The sequence below is a fragment of the Leucopleurus acutus genome, assembly GCF_964270905.1.
Source record: "Leucopleurus acutus genome assembly, chromosome: 5".
In the NCBI taxonomy this organism is placed as follows: Eukaryota; Metazoa; Chordata; class Mammalia; order Artiodactyla; family Delphinidae; genus Leucopleurus; species Leucopleurus acutus.
The window spans coordinates 114,768,607-114,792,427 of NC_139147.1; the positions used below are offsets into that span (position 1 = coordinate 114,768,607).

The following is a 23,821-nucleotide window of genomic DNA, read 5'->3' on the forward strand; positions in this document are numbered from 1 at the left end:
TAACTTCTCTAGGCCTTAGTTTTCTCATTTGTAAAATGAGTATAATAATGGCACCAACCTTATACAGTTTCTGAGGATTGACTGAGTGAATATTTGTAGAGCACTTAGGAGAGTGTCTGGCACATAGAAAGCATTGCATAACTGCTTGCTAAATAAAATAAATACCTCCTTGTTGGGTTCTTATAACAATGAATTAAGATGAGTTAAATAAATCACTTAGACCACTGTGTCTGACAAACTGAGTATCAATCCACAGTAGTTGCCATTACTGTTACTGGAGGTGCTAAGGGTGATCGTTGCTAAACATTAGCAATTATCTCACTAGTACACGTCTTACCAGGCGCTGGGGAGAAGTCTTGGTTTGCTAATTAATAATGAGTTGATGACCTTTATAAATAGTTTATAGACTATATAATCAAGTATAAAAAGGGTGGTAAGGGAAAATTTGTTTACAAAGAGACCCCCTAAGAAGTTAAAAAATAAAACTTGGGGCGGGGGTAGATAATGCTAATAGATATAAAGTTGTAACTGTCAAGACTGTTCAAAGCTGATGAAAATGTTAGTGAAGAATTAAAGCTTTAGAAACTGTTACCTTTGGAGTGGGTATAATTTTTTTTAACATCTTTATTGGGGTATAATTGCTTTACAATGGTGTGTTAGTTTCTGCTTTATAACAAAGTGAATCAGTTATACATATACATATGTTCCCATATGTCTTCCCTCTTGCGTCTCCCTCCCTCCCACCCTCCCTATCCCACCCCTCCAGGCTGTCACAAAGCACCGAGCCAATATCCCTGTGCCATGCGGCTGCTTCCCACTAGCTATCTACCTTATGTTTGTTAGTGTGTATATGGCCATGACTCTCTCTCGCCCTGTCACAGCTCACCCTTACCCCTCCCCATATCCTCAAGTCCATTCTCCAGTAGGTCTGCGTCTTTATTCCTGTCTTACCCCTAGGTTCTTCATGACATTTTTTTTTCTTAAATTCCATATATATGTGTTAGCATATGGTATTTGTCTTTTTCTTTCTGACTTACTCCACTCTGTATGACAGACTCTAGGTCTATCCACCTCATTACAAATAGCTCAGTTTCGTTTCTTTTTATGGCTGAGTAATATTCCATTGTATATATGTGCCACATCTTCTTTATCCATTCATCCAATGATGGGCACTTAGGTTGTTTCCATCTCTGGGCTATTGTAAATAGAGCTGCAATGAACATTTTGGTACATGACTCTTTGAATTTTGGTTTTCTCAGGGTGTATGCCCAGTAGTGGGATTGCTGGGTCATATGGTAGTTCTATTTGTAGTTTTTTAAGGAACCTCCATACTGTTCTCCATAGTGGCTGAACCAATTCACATTCCCACCAGCAGTGCAAGAGTGTTCCCTTTTCTCCACATGGAGTGGGTATAATTAATAGAAGCGGAAATCAAGCTTTCAAAGACCTTGGTCTACTGACTGGCAGCAGCGACATCCCTGGAGAGCTTTCTAGAAATGCAGAATCTTAGGCTCTACCAGAATCAGAATTTATAAGATCTCCAGTTGATTCTGAAGCATTGTTGTAGAATATTTTCACTTTCCAGTTTTTCCCTGGAGTTTAAGTATACCATATTAATAATATTGAGATTGGGGTAATATTATGTCTCTTTAGAGTGATACATTTTTCTCTGATGATACGACTTTACAGTTTGGCTACATACCTGATTTTGTTATGTCCCGGGGACAAATTTTTCTAATCAAAAGCCACTTGTGGTTTTATAATGCAAATCTATGTGAAAGGAGTCACCAAGCAGGTTTTATAGTAAATGTCACTGGAATTTCTCAGTTTCATTACCTCAGGGATGCATGTTTTTGAAAACTCATCTCTAAATCACTAGAGTTTGGAATTTTATCACTTTTCACAGTTCACCCTTGCTTAGCCTGAAGATGAGAAATGAAAGATGAAAACAGGGCCCTGATTCACGCCTCATCTCCTGTAATGAAATCACAAATCACTGACTTTTAAAATAGAAAGTTTCAAAACCAAATATTTTATTTGGATGTATCTGGAGAGCTAAAATATTTCTACTGAAACTCTCCGTGAGAAAACATTCTAGATATGAAACATCTGTTTTTGGTCATTTCAGTTAAAGACTAATATTTGCACAGGTCAGGGAGGCCCGTGGTGATATTGTGTTGTTCTAAGTACAATATTTCCATGATGCAGTATTCCTGAAGGATTGGGTAGCAGTATTCACCCTGCTAACATAGTTCAAACATTCCCAACATATTTGCGAATATGTATATCTGCAAATATCAAAAAATAGCTTCCTCACTTCCTTCTTTCTTCTTGGAAATAGATGGTGAGGGTCGGGGGCTGAACACAGCTATGGAAACACACTGGGGGCTCAACATCAGGGGCAAAGTGCCTGGGAAGAGTCAAGGGAGAGCCGAGTATTGGCCTTAGTGTTTGTTAGGAGGGATCATTCCAAGCAGTGGCCCGTTCGTAGAATCCCCCGGCTCAGAGTGAAGATGACCAAGGGATCTGCCATTAACTTTGAGTGGGGCTGGGGGCCATCAGTCTGAAAGTGGGTATAACTAACGTGGGTATAACTAACGTGGCTTGTGCGAGTACCGGAGCTCTCAAGAGCTCCAGTGATCAAACCTTTAGGCTTTCAACCTGGGTTACACAATGGGAATCACCTGGGAAACTTTACAAGTTATTGGTGTCCAAGTCTCACCCCCAGACATTCTGATTTAATGGTTCTGAGGTATGACCTGGGCATTGAGATGTTTTAAAGCACCTTGGTGGGAGTTTCCCTGGTGGCACAGTGGTTAAGAATCTGCCTGCCAATGCAGGGGACACGGGTTTGAGCCCTCTTCAGGGAAGATCCCACACGTCACGGAGCAACCAAGCCCGTGAGCCACAACTACTGACCCTGTGTGCCACAACTACTGAAGGCCATGCACCTAGATCCCGTGCTCCACAGCAAGAGAAGCCACTGCCATGAGAAGCCAGTGCACCAAAACGAAGAGTAGCCCCCACTCGCTACAACTAGAGAAAGCCTGCATGCAGCAACGAAGACCCAACACAGCCAAAAATAAATAAATTAATTTTTAAAAAATAATAAAAATAAAGCACCCTGGAGACCTATGTGCAGTGAGGGGTCTCTATGCCACAACCTTTAGGACTCAATACTCTCTCCCTCCAAACACCCCATCCTGCCCGATTCCAGCTCCTCTGATCATTCAATTCCTTCTCTCCCTCCCCCAAAGTTGCCACCTCAGCAACTTTCCAAGGCTGGTTCCTTTTGCCTGCACTGAATGAGCCCCAGACTCTGGAATTTTAGAAATTATGGGCTGAATTTTGTCCTTCCAAAATTCATTTGCTGAAGTACCTCAGAACGAGACTATTTGGAGATGTGGCCTTTAAGAGGTAATTAAGGTGAAATGAGTGCATATGGGTGAACCCCCAACCAATATGGCGAATTTACAAGGAGAAGATTAGGATGCAGGTAGGCATAGAGGGAAAACCACATGAAGACAGAGGGAGAACAGTGCCATCTACGCTGACACCTTGATCTCGGATTTCTCACCTCCAGAACTGTAAGGAAGCAAATTTCTGCTGTTTAAGCCCCCCGGTCTGTGGTACTTGTTTTGGCGGCCTGAGCTAATGAAAACAGAAACCTTTCAGTGCCCAGGGTGCCTTGTGAGTCATGGTCCTTCTCTCGCCAGAGGTTGATTATGCTGGGCACGTGGATTAGTCTTTCGTATCTGAGAGGTTTTTGCACACAGAGGAACACTCGCAGTGATTTGAACTTTACTTAAGTCCCCACAGCTTGAGCATTTAAGCAATGATATAAAATTTGATTAAATTACCTTAATTTAAACTGAAATTGCAAATCCAACACCTTAAATAGCAGAGAAAATACACACATATGATAGCAAAACTTACTACAATATTTAACTTAAAACTATTCTAAATATCAAATACCATGTGTTGCATTGATTTCTTCATTAAGGTTGTTTCATATCTCCCTAGGATTATGGATGAATTTATTTTGACATCTTCCTAATGTTCCAGTAATATCAGTTTGATACCCTGTAGGTTACAATTCTCACCAGACCCCAAAACTCACTGAAGTTCTGGATTTTTTTTATCTTTTCTTGGTTGGAGCACAGAATTGTTTTTTCCCCCTAGGTGACTCAAAGCCAACCCAATAGTTACAAAGCTGAGCATCTTTTTCTTGTAAAAGTAAGTCCACTCCTTTTTCTAGATTTGAGTTTGTCACCAGAACTTGATGTTTGCCTCTGAAAATAATGTCTTTTAAGACTTGGCCCAGATTATACAATGAATTGCCCTATATAGGTTGATCTGGTCTATTAAGTTTATATACAACATATGTGTCTTTATTGGTGTTTTTATTACCATTAGTGGAACCACTGGGATTTCATTCCCTGGAAGTTGAGTCTCTGCTCAGCAAACCCTTGCAGGGTATTTGGGAAATTGACCACCTTGGAATATACCACCAAGGCCTCTTTTTACCTGGCTATTGTGACCGACCCCTGGTGCTGATTAACTATTAGGCCTCCTTTCCATCTAATTATTCTACACTTTCTGTTAGCTCATTAATTAGATGCTCATACCCCTTCATAGACTCCACATGTTTCAATTAACCTTAATTATATCTATATTTGAATCATCACATCATGACCGGTGCCTGAGCTTGAGTCACATGAAAAGTATCTTCCAATTAGTTAAACTTGGAAGGTGCCTTCTTCAAAGGCTCCAACCAACCCAGGGCTTCTTTTCATCCTCACTCCAGGGAGAAGGGCAGTCCCCGCCACACATGCATGAGATTGTTTGCGATGAGCAGATGAATAGATCTTTTGTGATGAGCAGACAGGATGACTTCTCTTCTCCCTTGGCTGATTTTCGAACACTCTGGTGGGGTTAAAAACAAATACAGGGGCTTCCCTGGTGGCGCAGTGGTTGAGAGTCCGCCTGCCGATGCAGGGGACACGGGTTCGTGCCCTGGTCCTGGAAGATCCCACATGCCGCGGAGCGGCTGGGCCCGTGAGCCATGGCCGCTGAGCCTGCGCGTCCGGAGCCTGTGCTCCGCAACGGGAGAGGCCGCAGCAGTGAGAGGCCCGCGTACCGCAAAAAAAAAAAAAAAAAAAAAATGCAGGTAGTCAAGAGGCACTTTGTGAGACCAGACCCAAGCTGAGATGCTCTGGAGGTTCATGAAACAAAGCCTGGCTGGGAACTGGGAGGAAGGCTCCCCCTGCCCATGGTAATGAGGAAGATAATGACAGCAACGTTGATAACAGCCTTATGTTATCTATTTACTTGTGCCAGACCCTGTGTTCTTACTCTCTCTATATTATATACGGTATCTCATTTAATAGTCCTCAAATTAATCTTTTGAACAAGTATCATTTATCTTTATCATATAGATCAGGAAACTTCAGCCCAGTGAGATTAGGTAATATCCAGCAAGTGGTATGGCAGGGATTTTATCTAACTGCCACTTTTTTTTGGTGTGTTTTTTTTTTAAACGCCCCTCCTGCCGCCTCTCAGCCTCCTTGCTATAGGGTCCCAGCCGGGCTCCGTCATGGATGCCAGCCCCTGCCCTCCCCCGCAGCGAGCAGCTCTGCCTCAAAGTTGTTTTATAACGTTAAAAAGTCATTAGAGTAAAATGCACATACCAAAAGTGTTATTTATCACAAGTGTGCAGACTGACGAATTATCGCAAAGCGAATAACCTGTTATAAATAACCACTATGTGGAACAGGGAGACAGAAATTTCCAGCAGCCCAGAAGTCTTCCTCATTCCCCCCTCTTGATTACAAACCCCCTCCCACAAGTTTAGCTGCTACTCTGACTTCTAACACCATAGATTAATTTTGTCTAATTTTTAAACTTTACATAATTGAAGTCACATAGTACATATTCTTTTGTGCCTAGCTTCTTTTACTAAACATTACATTGTGAACTTCTATTGCTAGTGTTGTGTGTAGCAAAATTTCACTTATTATCATTACTCTGTAGCATCCCATTGTTTGAGTATAACACTATTTTTCTATTCTTCTATTTTTAAAAAAATTTGTTTTTTTAATTTATTTATTTTTGGCTGCGTTGGGTCTCGTCGTTTCTCTAGTTGCAGTGAGCAGGGGCTACTCTTGGTTAAGGTGCACGGGCTTCTCATTGCGGTGGTTTGTCTTGCTGTGGAGCACGGGCCCTAGGCCCGCAGGCTTCAGTAGTTGTGGCACATGGGCTCAGTAGTTGTGGCTCGCGGGCTCTAGAGCGCAGGCTCAGTATTTGTGGCGCACGGGCTTACTTGCTCTGCGGCATGTGGGATCTTCCCGGACCAGGGCTCGAACCCGTGTCCCCTGAATTGGCAGGCGGATTCTTAACCACTGCACCACCAGGGAAGCCCCTCTATTCTTCTATTGATGGGCATTTGGTCTGTTATAAAAATGACACTCTTTTAAAGGTCTTTTGGTGCAAAATGAGAACATGCTTTGTCGGATGTAAACAAATGGATGGAATGGAGCAGTCCTAGGATATGGGCTCAGCTTCAGATGTTTCATATACATCATACATATCATATCAGGGAGCACATGGTATCGACATGACTTACTATTTTTAAAAAAATTGTTTACTTATTTGGCAGCTGTGGTGTGCCGGATCTTTACTTGCAGCGTGTGGGATCTAACTCCTGGACCAGGGATCCAACCGGGGCCCCCTGCATTGGGAGCACAGAGCCTTAACCACTGGACCACCAGGGAAGTCCCCAATGACATGACTTACTGCTAGTGATACTAACTTCGACCAGTTTTTAAGGTCATGTCTGCCAGTTTTCTTCACTGTGAAGTTGCTATTTTTTACCCTTTCCATACTCTCTTCAGTAAAAGCAAGTCACTAAGTCCAGACCATACTCAAGGAAGGGAGGGAATTAAGCTTCACCTCTTGGAAGAAGGAGTGTGAAAGACTTTGTAGACTGATGTTAAAACCCCAGGAATTAATTAGTAAATGTTTGGGGGAGATACTTTGAGGCTATGAAAATATCTTGTTTCTCTTAAGAGTTTCATCCACTAATTTTAGAATTCATCAGTGGATTTTGTATGTAGTAATTATTATTGTGGTTTTAATGGTAATTAAACATTTTGGTGTGTTTTAATGGTAATTTTCTATTTCCCTCATTTCTTCTACATTTAGTACCTGAAATTCTTCCATAAGGAAGATTTGTCCCCTCTTCTGTATGTATGTATGTATGTGTATATGATGTATTTATGTATTTCAGTATGGAAGCATGAATATTTTATTTGGGAGGTTATAATACAATACTATCATTATTTAATTTTTTGCTCCAATTGTTCCAACTTTGGCCATTGGGTACTCTTTCAGTTGGTTCCTGTGTGCCTTTGACATACCCCATCCTTTTTCTTTTCTTTCTTTCTTTCTTTCTTTCTTTCTTTTTTTTTTTTTGAGCACTTTCTTCTTTCTCTCTCTCTTCTTAAGCAGCTTTATTGCGATATAATTTACATGCCATAAAATTTACCTGTTTTTAAGGTTATGTGCATGTTTAGTTTTAGGAGATTTCATGCTCATCACATCATCCCAGGGGGTACATGATATCAATATAATTTTTAGTATATTTACAGAATTGTGCAACCGTTAAGAGAATTTAATTTTTAAGTATTTCCATCACCCCTCACAGAAACCTCATGTCCATCTGCAGTCATTCCCCACCACTCTCCGCACTAATCTCCCTTGTCTCCATAGTTTTGTCTTTTCTGAATACTTCCTTACTTCCTGACACTGTAAGATGTTCCAGGCTCATATTGTATTTTCCCTGCCCTACTCCTAGAAATAACCATTTCTTCAAGGAGCACTTGTTCTGTTTGTTGGAGAATGGTATTTAGACACCAAGATTTGGGTACTCAGTGTGCTTGTTGCTCCTTGAGAATCATTGTTTCTGGCCTCTCTCAGTGGACAGACGTAGGAAATATATGTATGTATTTATTTCTGTTACCTCTGCATACATATTGATATAAATATAAGGTCATGCTGATACCTGCAACTCTAATCTAGCACCACAGAGTTCATTCTAGCTGTTCCCCCTTGCTTATTTTTTTCTCTGACAGTGAGAAACCTGGCTCTCTTTATTTACAATATATTTTCTTATTCAATTTTTATATACATAAGTATTGGGTTGATTGGTGCCCTCAAAAAGACATGTTCCTGTTCTAACAACTGGAAGCTGTGAATGTAACCTTATTTGGCAGAAGGGTCTTTGCAGATATAATTAAGTTAAGGACCTCAAGACCCTTACCCTGGGTTATCAGAGTGGGTCTTAAATCCAATGACAAATGTGCTTAAAAGAGACACACGGAGGAGAGACACATAGAGAAAAGAGGAGAAAGCCATGAGAAGACAGAGTTTAGAGTGATGAATCCATAAGCTAAGGAACACGCAGAGTCACCCAAAACTTAAAGAGGCTAGGAAGGATTCTCCTGGAGAGATTTCAGAGACTTTGGTCTTGACAACACCTTGATTTTGGACTTTGGTCTCCAGAGTAGTGAGAGAATAAGTTTCTATCATTTTAAGCCACCAAGTCTGTGGTAATTTGCAGCAACAGCCCTAGAAAACTAATACAATGTGTGGAAATAGTTTCAAAATTGCTAACCGTACCCCTATGAGAAAAAAATTTACCAGCTAAAGAATAGTGTTTGTATATTGCTTTCTTTGTTTGCCTTACACTATCCAATTAAACCATTGTTTTTCTAAGCTTCTTAAGTCAACTCCATTAGTATGTACTCTTTTTTTTTCTTTTTTGTTCTGGTTTCTACCATTTCACATAATGATTTGAGATTCATTATTGAATGTATCAAAAATGTGTTCCCTTTTATTGCTGAATAGTATTCCATTATATGGCTATACCACAATTTGCTAATCCATACACCTGCTGATGGACATTTGGGGGTTTTGTTAGTTTTTTTGGTTTTGTTTTTAATTTTTGGCTATTACAAATAAAGCTGAACCCGGGCCCCAGCAGTGAAAGTGCCAAGTCCTAACTACTGGACCACCCACCAGGGAATTCCCAAACTTGAATTCTTATGCAAGTCTTTGTGTAGATACATATTTTTAATTTAACTCTCCTACTTAAATACCTAGGAGAATTGCTGGGTCATGAGGTAGGTATATGCTTAAATTTTTAATAAATTGTCAAGTTGTTTTTCAAAGTGGTTATAGTAATTTATTATCAGTGTGTGAGATTTCCATTTATAAAGAGAAGAAATTTAAAACTTTATAATAAAGTCCAATGTATCAATTTTTTCTTTTATAGTTCATGCTCTTTGTGTTCTAAGAATTATTTGCCTAATTCAAGGTCACATAGATTTTCTCTTGTTTTCTTCTAGAAATTTTATATTTTTAGCTCTTACGTTTTGGTTTAGGATCCATTTCAAATTAAGTTTTTCAGAGAGTAAGATTAAGGGTAGAGGTTCTTTTCTTTTCTTTTCTTTTTTTTTTTTTTGCATATCGATAATCAATTATTCCAGCAATACTTGTGGAAAAGACACTCTCTTCCCCCACCCATTAGCTTAATTACCTTGACATCTATGTTGAAAAATTGAATACATGGGTCTATTTCTGTAGTCTCGATTCTGTCCTATTGACATTTATGTACCTGCACCAATATCACACATAGTGTAGTCTTGATGACCAAGAGTAAACATTCTCCAGTCTTGTTCTTCTTCAAGACTATCTTGATTCTTTGCGTTTCCATATAAATCTTATAATCAATTTATCAATTCTCTCTCTCTCTCACCGCCCCCACCCCCCCATACACACACACACAACTGCTGGGTTTTAAAAAACTTGTTGTTTTTGTATGACAAAAATACAGAAAAGTACATCAATCATAGGTATACAGCTTGATGAATTTTCAGAGTTAACACACCTATACAATCAGCACCCAGATCAAGAAATAGGACTATAACAGCACCCCAGGGCAATCTTCAAGTAATCCACACCCGAAGGATACACTTTTTCTGGCTTCTTTTGCTTACCTGTGTGTTTGTAAGGTTTACCTATATTGTTGAAAATAGTTGTAGTTTTGTTCATTGTCATTGCTGTACAATATTCCATTGTGCAAGTATAACATAATTCACTCATCCATTCTACTGTCACAGGCATTTGGGTAGTTTCTAGTGTGTGACTACTGTGAATAGTGCTGTGAACATTCTTGTAGTCTTTAGGAAAAGGCGTGTAAGCATTTTCACTTGGATATATACCTAGTAGAATTGTGAGGTCTTAAGGTTTGTATATGTTCAGTTTTAGTAGACACTGCAAATAGCATTCTGAAATGATTGTACTATTTTACACCCCTAATAGCAGTATATGTATAGTTTTGTTGGTAATGCTTGACAGTTTCTATCTTTTTTATTTTTGCCACTCTGGTAGGTTTGTAGTGGCATTGTGGGGTTTTTTTGCTTTTTTTTTTCAGTTGAAAAAAAATTGTGGTAAAATACACATATCATAAAATTTGCCATCTTAACCATTTTCAATTTTACAGTTCAGTGGTATTAAGTGCATTCACAGTGTTGCACTACCATCACCACCATCCTTCCACAGAATTCTTTTCATCTTGCAAAACCAAAACTCTGTACTGATTAAATAATAGCTTCCCATTTTCCCTCCCCCACGGCCCTGGTCAACCACTATCCTGTTTACTGTCTCTATGAATTTGACTACTCTAGGTACCTCATGTAAATGGAATCATACATTATTCATCTTTTTATAACTGGCTTATTTTACTTAGCATAGTATCCTCAAAGTTCATTGGTGTTGTAAGATGTGTCAGAATTTCCTTTCTTTTTCAAGGCTGAATAATATTCCATTATATGTATATACCACATATTGTTTATCCATTCAATCATTAATGGACAGTTGGATTGCTTCCACCTTTTGGTTACTGTGAATATTACTACTATGAACATAGGTGCACAAAATATCTGTTTGAGTTCCTTTCAGTTCTTTTGAGTACATATCCAGAAGTGGAATTCCTGGATCACATGATAATTCTATTTTTAATTTTTTGAGGAACTGCCATACTATTTTCCATAGTGGCTACACATTTTACATTCCCATCAACAGTGCACAAGGGTTCCAATTTCTCTACAACCTTGCTAACATTTGTTTTGTTTTGTTTTTTAATATTAGCCATCCAAATGGGTGTAAGATGGTGCATTGTAGTTTTAATTTGCTTTTTCCTGGTGACCAAAGCAGTTGAGCACCTTTTCCTGTGGTTATTGGCCTTGAGAACCCCTTTTGTAAAATGCACTTCAAACCTTTGCTAACTTTTCTTACAGGTGTCACTGTTTTTCTTATTGGTTTAGCTATATATATATATATATATATATATATATATATATATATACACACACACAGAATAAATATTTTGCTTAATATATGCTTTGCAATACTTCTCTTACTCTGTGGGCTGCTTTTTCTAGTAGGAGGGGAAACCTGTAGCTTCTGTGCTTCCCATGATTTTGAAAATCAAACCTCACTCCTACCCATTCTTTAAGGTTTAACAATTGAACACTTTCTATGAAACACCCTTTTATTACTTTTCTATAACTCCATCATCCATTAATTTTCTCCATCTCTGCCCTTCTAGAGTACTTAACGGTCTGATTTTGTGGTCTAATAGTATACAATCCTATCCTTATTTGTCTCTTACATATCCTCCAGCCAGACCATATTGCTTAACTTCTTTGTATATATTACTTCCCTGCCTAGACTTTAAATCAGAGGAGAGGAACCCTTTTTTAAATATATATATTATACTTAGCACATACCAATATATACAGCTATGGCAAGAGCTCAATACATGATTTGAAAAATACTAACACTGTAAGGAATATCTGCTATCCACTAAGAAGAATTGATAGCAAATAAATTGTTCAAATTAAATACATTGTGTTACACAGTTCTTAAAAACAGAGACACAGAAGTATCCCTCAGATGGGTTTAATCTCTACAACATAAAGGAAAAGTATTGGGAGAGTTTCACTTTACCCTAGATATTATTTGGAACTCCAGTCTCTAACAGTTCTGAGTCTAGTATGTTTACTTATTCACCACTGAAAACACTTCCTTTTCACCTAGAGTTGGAATAATTATCCTACTCCCCATTCATGTGTTTCTTTATGCTTTTGTTTTGCTGTTGGTTTCTTTGGTCAATATACATCCATCCAGGAGTCTGGAGAAGCCTGAAATGGTAAGGCAATGTAGGGAATCAACATGGTCTTTGAGAGTCTTCTTATGCCCATAATTAGCTACCTACTATATGTTTCTCCATAAAGATGAGGGTGCTGCAGGTGGTGGTGGTGATGATAATGTTCTTCAAATATGAAAAGATATTTTAAAAACACATATATTTATCTTTGGACTTCTGGAAAAATATTAAAAGTACCAACATTTGCATTATAGGGGTCCCAGAAGGAGAAGAGAGAGAGAAAGGACCCAAGAAAATATTTGAAGAGATTATAGTCAAAAACTTCCCTAACATGGGAAAGGAAATAGCAACACAAGTCCAAGAAGTGCAGAGAGTCCCATACAATATAAACCCAAGGAGAAACACACTGAGACACATAGTAATCAAATTGGCAAAAATTAAAGACAAAGAAAAATTATTGAAAGCAGCAGGGAAAAATGACAAATAACATACAAGGGATTTCCCATAAGGTTAACAACTGATTTCTCAGCAGAAACTCTACAAGCCAGAAGAGAGTGGCATGATATACTTAAAGTGATGAAAGGGAAGAACCTACAGCCAAGATTACTCTACCCAGCAAGGATCTCATTCAGATTCAATGGAGAAATCAAAAGCTTTACAGACAAGCAAAAGCTAAGAGAATTCAGCACCACCAAACCAGATCTACAACAAATGCTAAAGGAACTTCTCTAAGTGGGAAACACAAGACAAGAAAAAGACCTACAAGAACAAACCCAAAACAATTAAGAAAATGGTAATAGGAACATATATATCAATAATTACCTTAAACGTGAATGGATTAAATGCTCCAACCAAAAGACACAGGCTCGCTGAATGGATACAAAAACAAGACCCATATAGATGCTGTCTACAAGAGACCCAATTCAGACCTAGGGACACAGTCAGACTGAAATTGAGGGGATGGAAAAAGATATTCCATGCAAATGGAAATCAAAAGAAAGCTGGAGTAGCAATACTCATATCAGATAAAAAAGACTTTAAAATAAAGAATATTACAAGAGACAAGGAAGGACACTACATAATGATCAAGGGATCAATCCAAGAAGAAGATATAACAATCATAAATATATAAGCACCCAACATAGGAGCACCTCAATCCATAGGCAGCTGCTAACAGCTCTAAAAGAGGAAATAGACAGTAACACAATAATAGTGGTGGCCTTTAACACCTCACCTACACCAATGGACAGATCATCCAACCAGAAAATTAATAAGGGAACAGAAGCTTTAAATGACACAATAGACCAGATAGATTTAACTGATATTTATAGGACATTCCATCCAAAAACAGCAGATTACACTTTCTTCTCAAGTGCGCATGGAACATTCTCCAGGATAGATCACATCTTGGGTCACAAATCAAGCCTCAGTAAATTTAAGTAAATTGAAATCATATCAAGCATCTTCTCTGACCACAATGCTTTGAGATCAGAAATCAATTACAGGGAAAAAACGTAAAAAACACAAACACATGGAGGCTAAACAGTACGTTACTAAATAACCAAGAGATCACTGAAGAAATCAAAGTGGAAATCAAAAAATACTTAGAGACAAATGACAGTGAAAACATGATGATCGGGGCTTCCCTGGTGGCGCGGTGGTTGAGAGTCTGCCTGCCGATGCGGGGGACGCAGGTTCGTGCCCCAGTCCGGGAGGATCCCACGTGCCACAGAGTGGCTGGGTCTGTGAGCCATGGCCACTGGGCCTGCGCATCCGGAGCCTGTGCTTCATGGCAGGAGAGGCCACAGCAGTGAGAGGCCCGTGTACCATAAAAAAAAAAAAAAAAAAAAGTTGATCCAAAACCTATGGGATGCAGCAAAAGCGGTTCTAAGAAGGAAGTTTATAGCAATACAAGCCTACCTCAAGACACAAGAAAAATCTGAAATAAACAATCTAACCTTACACCTAAAGGAACTAGAGAAAGAAGAACAAACAAAACCCAAAGTTAGCAGAAGGAAAGAAATCATAAAGACCAGAGCAGAAATATATGAAATAGAAACAAAGAAAACAATAGCAAATATCAATAAAACTAAAAACTGGGTCTTTGAGAAGATAAACAAAATTGATAAACCATTAGCCAGACTCATCAAGAAAAAGAGGGAGAGGACTCAAATCAATAAAATTAGAAATGAAAAAGAAGTTACAATGGACACCGTAGAAATACAAAGCATCCTAAGGGACTACTACAAACAACCCTATGCCAATAAAATGGACAACTTGGAAGAAATGGACAAATTCTTAGAAAAGTATAACCTTCCAAGACTGAACCAGGAAGAAAGAGAAAATATGAACAGACCAATCACAAGTAATAAAATTGAAACTATGATTAAAAATCTTCCAACAAACAGAAGTCCAGGACCAGATGGCTTCACAGGTGAATTCTATCAAACATTTAGAGAAGAGCTAACACCCATCCTTCTCAAACTCTTCCAAAAAACTGCAGAGGAAGGAACACTCCCATACTCATTCTATGAGGCCACCATCACCCTGACACCAAAACCAGACAAAGATACTACAAAAAAAAAGAAAATTACAGACCAATATTACTGATGAGAATAGATGCAAAAATCCTCAACAAAATACTAGCAAACAGAATCCAACAACACATTAAAAGGATCATACACCATGATCAAGTGGGACTTAACCCAGGTATGCAAGGATTCTTCAATATATGCAAATCAATCAATGTGATACACCATATTAACAAATTGAAGAATAAAAACCATATGATCATCTCAATAGATGCAGAAAAAGCTTTTGACAAAATTCAACACCCATTTATGATAAAAAAAACTCTCCAGAAAGCGGGCATAGAGGGAACCTACCTCAACATAATAAAGGCCATATACGACAAACCCACAGCAAATGGCATTCTCAATGGTGAAACACTGAAAGCATTTCCTCTAAGATCAGGAACAAGACAAAGATGTCCACTCTCGCCACTATTATTCAACATAGCTTTGAAAGTCTTAGCCACGGCAATCAGAGAAGAAAAAGAAATAAAAGGAATCCAAACTGGAAAAGAAGTAAAGCTGTCACTGTTTGCAGATGACATCATACTATACATAGAAAATCCTAGAGATGCCACCAGAAAACTACTAGAGCTAATCAATGAATCTGGTAAAGTTGTAGGATACAAAATTAATGCACAGAAATATCTTGCATTCCTATACACTAATGATGAAAAATCTGAAAGAGAAATTAAGAAAACACTCCCATTTACCATTGCAACAAAAAGAATGAAATACCTAGGAATAAACCTATCTAAGGAGACAAAAGACCTGTATGCAGAAAACTATAAGACACTGTTGAAAGAAATTAAAGGTGATACCAACAGATGGAGAGATATACCATGTTCTTGGATTGGAAGAATAAATATTGTGAAAATGATTATACTACCCAAAGCAATCTACAGATGCAATGCAATCCCTATCAAATTACCAATTGCATGTTTTACAGAACTTGAACAAAAAAAATCTTAAAATTTGTATGGAGACACAAAATACCTTGAATAGCCAAAGCAGTCTTGAGAGAAAAAAAACGGAGCTGGAGGAATCAGACTCGCTGACTTCAGACTATACTACAAAGCTACAGTAAATAAGACAATATGGTACTGACACAAAAACAGAAATATAGATCAATGGAACAGGATAGAAAGCCCAGAGATAAACCCACGCTCCTATGGTCAACTGATCTATGACAGAGGAGGCAAGGATATACAATGGAGAAAAGACAGTCTCTTCAATAAGTGGTGCTGGGAAAACTGGACAGCTACATGTAAAAGAATGAAATTGGAACTCTCACTAACACCATACGCAAAAATAAACTCAAAATGGATTCGAGACCTAAATGTAAGACCAGACACCATAAAACTTTTAGAGGAAAACATAGGAAGAACACTCTTTGACATAAATCACAGCAAGATCTTTTTTGATGCACCTCCTAGAGTAATGGAAATAAAAACAAAAATAAACAAATGGGACCTAATGAAAGTTAAAAGCTTTTGGACAGCAAAGGAAACCATAAACAAAATGAAAAGACAACCCTCAGAATGGGAAAATATATTTCCAAACGAATCAATGGACAAAGGATTAATCTCCAAAATATATAAACAGCTCTTGCAGCTCAATATTAAAAAAACAAATAACCCAATCCTAAAATAGGCAGAAGATCTAAATAGACATTTCTCCAAAGAGGACATATAGATAGCCAAGAAGCACATGAAAAGGTGCTCAACATCACTAATTATTATAGAAATGAAAATCAAAACTACAATGAGGTATCACCTCATACCAGTTAGAATGGGCATCATCAGACAATCTACAAACAGCAAATGCTGGAGAGGGTGTGGAGAAAACAGAACCCTCTTGCACTGTTGGTGGGAATGTAAATTGATACAGCCACTATGGGGAACAGTATGGAGGTTCCTTAAAAAACTAAAAATAGAATTACCACATGACCCAGCAATCCCTCTACTGGGCATATACCCAGAGGAAACCATAATTCAAAAAGACACATGCACCCCAATATTCACTGCAGCACTATTTACAATAGCCAGGTCATGGAAGCAACCTAAATGCCCATCGACAGACAAGTGGATAAAGAAGATGTGGTACATATTTACAGTAGAATATTACTCAGCTATAAAAAGGAACGAAATTGGGTCATTTGTAGAGACGTGGATAAATCTAGAGACTGTCATACAGAGTGAAGTAAGTCAGAAAGAGAAAAACAAATATTGTATATTAACGCATATGTGTGGAATCATACAGATGAACCAGTTTGCAGGACAGAAATTGAGATACAGATGTAGAGAGCATACGTATGGACACCAAGGGGGGAAAGTGGCGGGGTGGTGATGGTGGTGGTGTGATGAATTGGGAGATTGGTATTGACCTGTATACACTGATGTGTATAAAATGGATGACTAATAAGAACCTGCTGTATAAAAAAATTAAATAAAATTCAAAAAAATTTTTATTGATTTATAATATTGTATTAGTTTCAGGTGTACAGCAAACTGATTCAGTTATACACACACACACACATATATTCTTTCAGATTCATATATATATATATATATTCACATATGTATATATTCTTTTTTAGATTCTGTTCTGTTATAGGTTGTTACAAGATATTGAATAATAGTTCCCTGTGCTGTACAGTAGCACCTTGTTGTTTATATATAGTAGTATGTATTTGTTAATCCCAAACTCCTAATTTGTCCCCTCTGTATTTTAATATTCACTTTAAAAGTTACTTTTAAATGCAATGCATCATTGTTCAGTTTACACTTTTAGGTCTCTACTCTTCGGTATGTTTGGAGACCCAGAAACATTTCCCCTAGAAGTGAAATCTGAGCTTTATTAGAGAAAAACAACAACAACAAAATTTTAAAGCCTCCTTTTAAAACTTTTTTGGAAGACTATTTAATGAAATTAAATTTCATTGCTTGCCTTCTGGGACTGAGATCAAGAAAAATTAGATGTGTTATCTCTTTGGGGAGTGTTGTGCTAGAGTGGCTGCATTTCTCTCATATATCAGATAATGAGATGGCCAGTGCTTTTACAGGCTTTGTCCTCTTCCTTCCCCTGAGAATTCTACAACAAACCCCTCAACTTCAAGCACAACTTGCTTGGAATGAAATGTTTCACCTATGATTCAAGAATCCTCTTTGTGCATGTGGTAAATCAGAGAAAATGAGTCAAAACTCATAGGGAATTCTCCATCAGCTGGTGTGACATTTAGGAAGGGACATGAAATCCTTGAAGCCTCTAGGGCACTATTTAATGTATTACTGCAACAAAACTGGAAGAGCAATTTTCCGTGATACGGTCAATTCAGTCATTGTTACAATAGGGATGCAATAACTATAAAGCATTTCCTCAAGTGCTTAACTCATTTTGGAAAAACAACACTGGATAAAAACCTTAGGGACCTGAGGTGGGGTAGGAAAATGGATGTTCTGGTTAGTACAGGGTTTGGTTGCACTTAACAGAGGCTGATTGTATTAGCTTAACCAACTAAGGAGTTTATGTAACAAGAGTCTGGGGTAGGCTGTGCAAAGCTGGTGAAGCACTTGAGAAAGCAGGTCCCTTCTCCCTTCCTGCTCTACCATCCTCAGTATAGTCACAAATGGCTGCTCTGTCTCAACACTGCATCATCACGGTCTGGACAAGGGGGAGGACAGGTTAAAGGCAGAAAGCTTACACTGGCCGTGTTTGTTTGTTTGTTTATGTATCGGGGGAAGGTAGCTTGCCATGAAGTAACTTTTGGCCACCGGAGGACTAGATGCTCACCCTAGCTTTTGGAAGTATTTTAAATTCAATTGTTACACGGCCCCCTCCAAATGCATTTATGATTCTGTTAGCAAGGAAAAACAGTTGAAACTGGTAATGTCTAGCCCATTTGATTAACTAAGTACCATGCTTTAAATTTTGCTGTTAGACATTTTTCTAAAAATATGTTTATATTTCTATGCCTTTGAAAGCTTACCGCCACACAGATCACGACTAAATTGTCTTTTATTATTTCTCAACTTACTTGATTTTTCAAAAAGAAAGGACAACTTAAGATTTTTTCAAAAAGGAAGGACAACTTAAGATACACCCACTTGATGAACTGCTACGCTGTCAGTACTACTGCAAGCACTTCACAAAAAAGTGTCCAAATGACTAACAAACATGAAAAAGATACTCACTGCTAAAGATTTGCCATTGGAGATACACAAATTAGAGCCATAATAAATTGTCATTACATTCCCAGCAAAATGTTTAAAATTAAAAAGAGATCATACCAAATGGTGAAAATGTGGAGTAACTGAAACTTTCCTACATTGCCAGCGCCTGGGTAAAATCTCTTCAGAAGTTGTTTCATAGTTATCTACTGACCCTAAACCTATGAGCAATCCTGTTCCTAGGAATGTGCTCACCTCTGCTCACCAAAACACATGCGCTGAAGTGTTTATATTCATAACGGCAAAAACCTAGGAACTCACCAAATATGCACCACAAGTGGAAGGAATAAACTATGCTTTAGTCACATAATGGAATTCTATACAGCAACGAGAATGAGCAAACTACAATTACATGCAAAAATATGTATGACTCTCACAAATAATTGAGGGAAAGAAGCCAGAAAGCATCACAAAAAAAGAACAACTGTGTGAGGAGAAATTTATATAAAGTTCAAAAGTAGGCAAAATTATCCTATGAGTTCTAAGAAGTCAGAAAAGTAGTTAAAACCCTGAGAAGAATAGTTGACTTAACATGGGCAAGAAGAGATCTCTTGGGCTCCTGATATCATCCTGTTTCTTGATCTGGGTGTTGGTTAACCGGGTGAGTTCACTTTGTGAAATTCATCATGGTATATATTTATGATTGATACTCTTTTCTGTATATATCTTATACTGCAGTAAAAAGGTGAAAAAGCGACAATTATATATACTGCTGTTAAAATGAAGTTGTCCCATCTTTTGTCTAAGGCCAATTCTATCCAACTGTACTTTTTTTTTTTAAGTCTTTAAGGCATTTATTTCATCCATGGATTTTGGGATGTAATTTATGAAGCTGAGAATCATTACAGTACAGTGTATTGGGTTGGCCAAAAAGTTTGTTCGGTTTTAAGTAAAAATAAGACATTTTCACGAACAACTTTTGACTTTATTCCCTAAGTAAAGGAACTTTTTGGCCAACCCAATATTTCTTTTATTTTTTACATTAAAAAAATTGAAGTGTAACTGATTTATCATGTTGTGATAGTTTCAGGTGTACAGCGAAGTGATTCTGTTAGACATATATATATCTATTCTTTTCCAGATTCTTTTCCATTATAGGTTATTACACGATATTAAATATAGTTCCCTGTGCCATACAGTAGGACCTTGTTTATCTATTTTATATATAATGGTGTGTCTCTATTAATCCCAGATTCCCAATTTATCCTTCCCCCATCCCCCTTTGGTAACCATAAGTTCGTTTTCTATGTCTGTGTCCATTTGTCTTGTAAATAAGTCCGTTTGTAGCTTTTTTTTTTTAGATTCCATATTTAAGTGGTCTCGTATGATATTTGAGCACCTTTCAATCCTCCTCTTATTTGACTTCTCACATTATTTGCTACTCTTGTGCATTCCTACAATTTAGAGAAACTCTCCTCCTTGTGCATTTATGACTTACTGGCTCCTGATTTCCCACCTGACTTCTCTGGCCACTCATTCTGTTTTCATGGTGAACATCTCTTCCTTTACTCATTTTTGAAATGTTATCTTGAGTCCAGACCCCTCTTCTGAACTACAGGGTTCTATATCTAACTGCCAAGCAACATTTTCACTAGACATCGCACAAGTACAGAAAAGTCAACTAAGCTTAATATCTCCCTCCTTAGTGTTGTTCATCTTTCCAAATTCCTTGTCTCAGTAAATAGCACCAACCAGTACCCAGCCCAGAAACCTATGTTCAATTTATAGTTATTGAATGAAACACAGAAGATGCAAAATTGTGGGTACGACTTTTGCTTCTCATCACAGTGGACTAGATATAATGAAGGAATCATCCTGCTACAAAACTAGATGTGAATCAAAAACAGTTTTTGATGTTTTGTTTGGCTCTCAGAAATTAGAAAAGTCTTCAAAGACCCTTCTTCCTACCAAATAAAGAGAAATAAGTCTTGAGCAGAAATTAGAGCAGGGTTCTTTATGCATGCTGGAGAGATGGAGTTGGTTTGACTGCAAATGCCAATAGCAGTTCTGTGTGAGGAGGTAAATCTGATACTCCTGCATTTAGGACAGGGGTCTCCAACACCTGGGCCACAGACCGGTACCGGTCCACAGCCCGTTAGGAACCGGGCCGCACAGCAGGAGGTGAGCGGAGGGTGAGCGAGCAAATCTTCATCTGGCGCTCCCCATTGCTCGCATTACCGCCTGAACCATCACTCGCGTTACCGCCTGAACACCCCCCCCCACCCCCGTCCGTGGAAAAGTTGTCTTCCACGAAACCCGTCCCTAATGCCAAAAAGGTTGGGGACTGCTGATTTAGGGAACACCTGCTTTAGGGGACACCATAGAGAGGTTTAAAGTGGCCCCAGGTTGCTGGCACTCCTGGACATGCAGCAGCAGCAGATGAAAATCATCTTTGAAATGAAGTGTCTTCAATTTAAGCCATTTGAATTCCCACTTACGTAAGATCCAGAAAATATAAATTCATAATCTAAGATCACCAAGTACACAAGGAGGCAAGACACCATGCATGAGAGAAAAAAATAACACAACTTATTTAGATATTGGGATTGTCACATACAGAGTATAGAATAACTAGGTAAGAAATGTTTAAAGAAATTTAGTATGGAACCACAAAGTTGGGCAAACAATGAGACTATCAGGAACAATGAGAAAGATCTATGTGACAATAAAGTGGAATTTCTAAAAATAAAAAATAGATTTTTTAGGAATTAATAAAACTCAATGTAGGGGTTTGCCAACAGATGGAACATAGTCAAAGAATGAACTGGAACATGTGACTGAAGAAATTTCCCAGAATGCAGCACTGAGAGGTAAGAAGATGGAAAATATAAAACAAGCTAAGAGCTATGGAGAACAGAAGAGGAAAAGGAAACATTTATTTGAACCCTAAAAGAACAGAGTAGAGAGAACTGAGGAAAAGGAATAATTGAGGAGGTGATGACTGAGAATTTTCCAGAAGTGATCATAGATATAAATCTATGTTTCCAAGTAGAAGAAAAGAAACCCAGATATAGATACATCATAGTGGAACTGTGGAATAGCAAAGACAAAAAGATTCCAACAGTAGAGAAAAAGAACAGATCATAAAGTACAGCAGCAATGATGAACACCAGAATGAATGAAATAATACCATCTTCAAGGTGTCAGTCTTGCATTGTAGATCTAACCTATTTTTTTTAAGAATGAAAGTGATACAAGGATATTTTCAGATGAACAAAAAGAGAGTTTACCATCAAGAGACCTCCACTAAAAGAACTTCTAAATATTTATTTTAGAAAGAAGAAAAGGATCATAAAGTAATGGTCTGAGATATGAGAAGGAATGGTAAGTAAATAAAATAGGAAACATATAAATACATGTATATAAATACCTGTGTAAAAAGTCTGGAGAGGTGTGACCAGACTTAAAGTGTTCTAAGGTTCTTGGATTGTCTGGTTGGAGGGTTTAAGATATTATTTAATTTAAAGATTTGTTCTATTAAATATGCATGGTAAAATTTCCAGGGTAACACTAAAACAAAAGAAATTGAACATACAAGTTCCACATGAATAAAAAATTAAAGGATAAACGCTACTCCCAAGCCCTCTATTTAGGAGCCAACGCCATTCAGCTGAACAGTAATAGTGTTCAAGCTTTGCTACTTAAGGGAGCAGCATTTAGAAACATGGGCAGAGTCCAAGAAGCAATAATCCACTTTCGGGAGGCTATACGTCTTGCACCTTGTCGCTTAGATTGTTATGAAGGTCTCATCGAATGTTACTTAGCCTCCAACAGTATTCATGAAGCAACGGTAATGGGTAACTATGTTTACAAAACTCTAGGAGCCAGTGCACAGACCCTTACCCTTTCGGCCACCATTTGTCTTGAAGACCCAGTGACACAGGAGAAAGCAAAACTTTATTAGATAAAGCCCTGACCCAAAGGCTGAACTACATTAAGGCTGCGGAGAAAAAAGCAGAGCTACTTACCAGAGAACAGAAATACGAAGTTGGAATTGCTTTGCTGCGGAACACGCTAGCTAATCAGAGTGACTGTGTCCTGCCTCGGACCCTAGATTTCCTTGTAGCTGTCAGTGAGTATCAGGAAGCAATGGACAAGTACAGTATAGCACTAAGTGGTGGACTCCCTCAATCCTGCCTATGGAACTGGAGTTGTTTGGAGAGGCCAGGCATTAGCAGTTTCTCTGTGACTGGGTGGTCATTTCACTGCTGTGCCAGGGAGATGACGCATTAGCCAGGAAGAAGCAAGGCAGAGATTCACGCCTTTCCTTTGTTTGGTTGTCCCCTAGTTTGGACCCCAGTGACCAGAAGTCTCTAGAGGGGATGCAGAAGGTGGAGAAGGAGAAGAGTCCCGCGGATGCCACTCAGGAGGAAGACGTGGACGACATGGAAGGGAGTGGGGAAGAAGGGGACCTGGGGGGCAGCGACAGTGAGGCGGCCCAGTGGGCTGGCCAGGAGCAGTGGCTCGGCATGCAGTGAGGCAGGCACAGCTCCGTGGCCACCCTGGCCCGCCCCGCTCTGAGCACTTCCATGGACTGAAGGAAACTGTAAGGAGCCTGCTCTCTGGAAAGTCAATGATTCAGCATGTGATTGCACCAGGGGTCTCTGCCCCTTGCTCCATATTTCTAGTAGTGACTTCATTTTTAAAAACTGAGCCTGACCAACCTTCCATATATCTCCATCCTCCTCTGCTCCAGCCAGGGAGCACAAAGGGAGCGCTCTGTGAGGCCCGTAGACGTGTCGGGGCTTCTGGGACAGAGTGCTAACTTGCAAGCTCGAGGAATAGACAGT

At 38.6% G+C, this 23,821-nt stretch overlaps 1 pseudogene across 1 annotated transcript; it reads left to right on the forward strand.

Moving 5' to 3' along the window:
- The first annotated feature begins 22,575 nt into the window (after positions 1-22,575).
- On the forward strand, positions 22,576-23,509 carry LOC309962535 (anaphase-promoting complex subunit 7-like; annotated as a pseudogene). The gene is made up of 2 exons: positions 22,576-23,148; positions 23,320-23,509. The product of its transcript is annotated as an anaphase-promoting complex subunit 7-like (transcript).
- Positions 23,510-23,821: the final 312 nt, after the last annotated feature.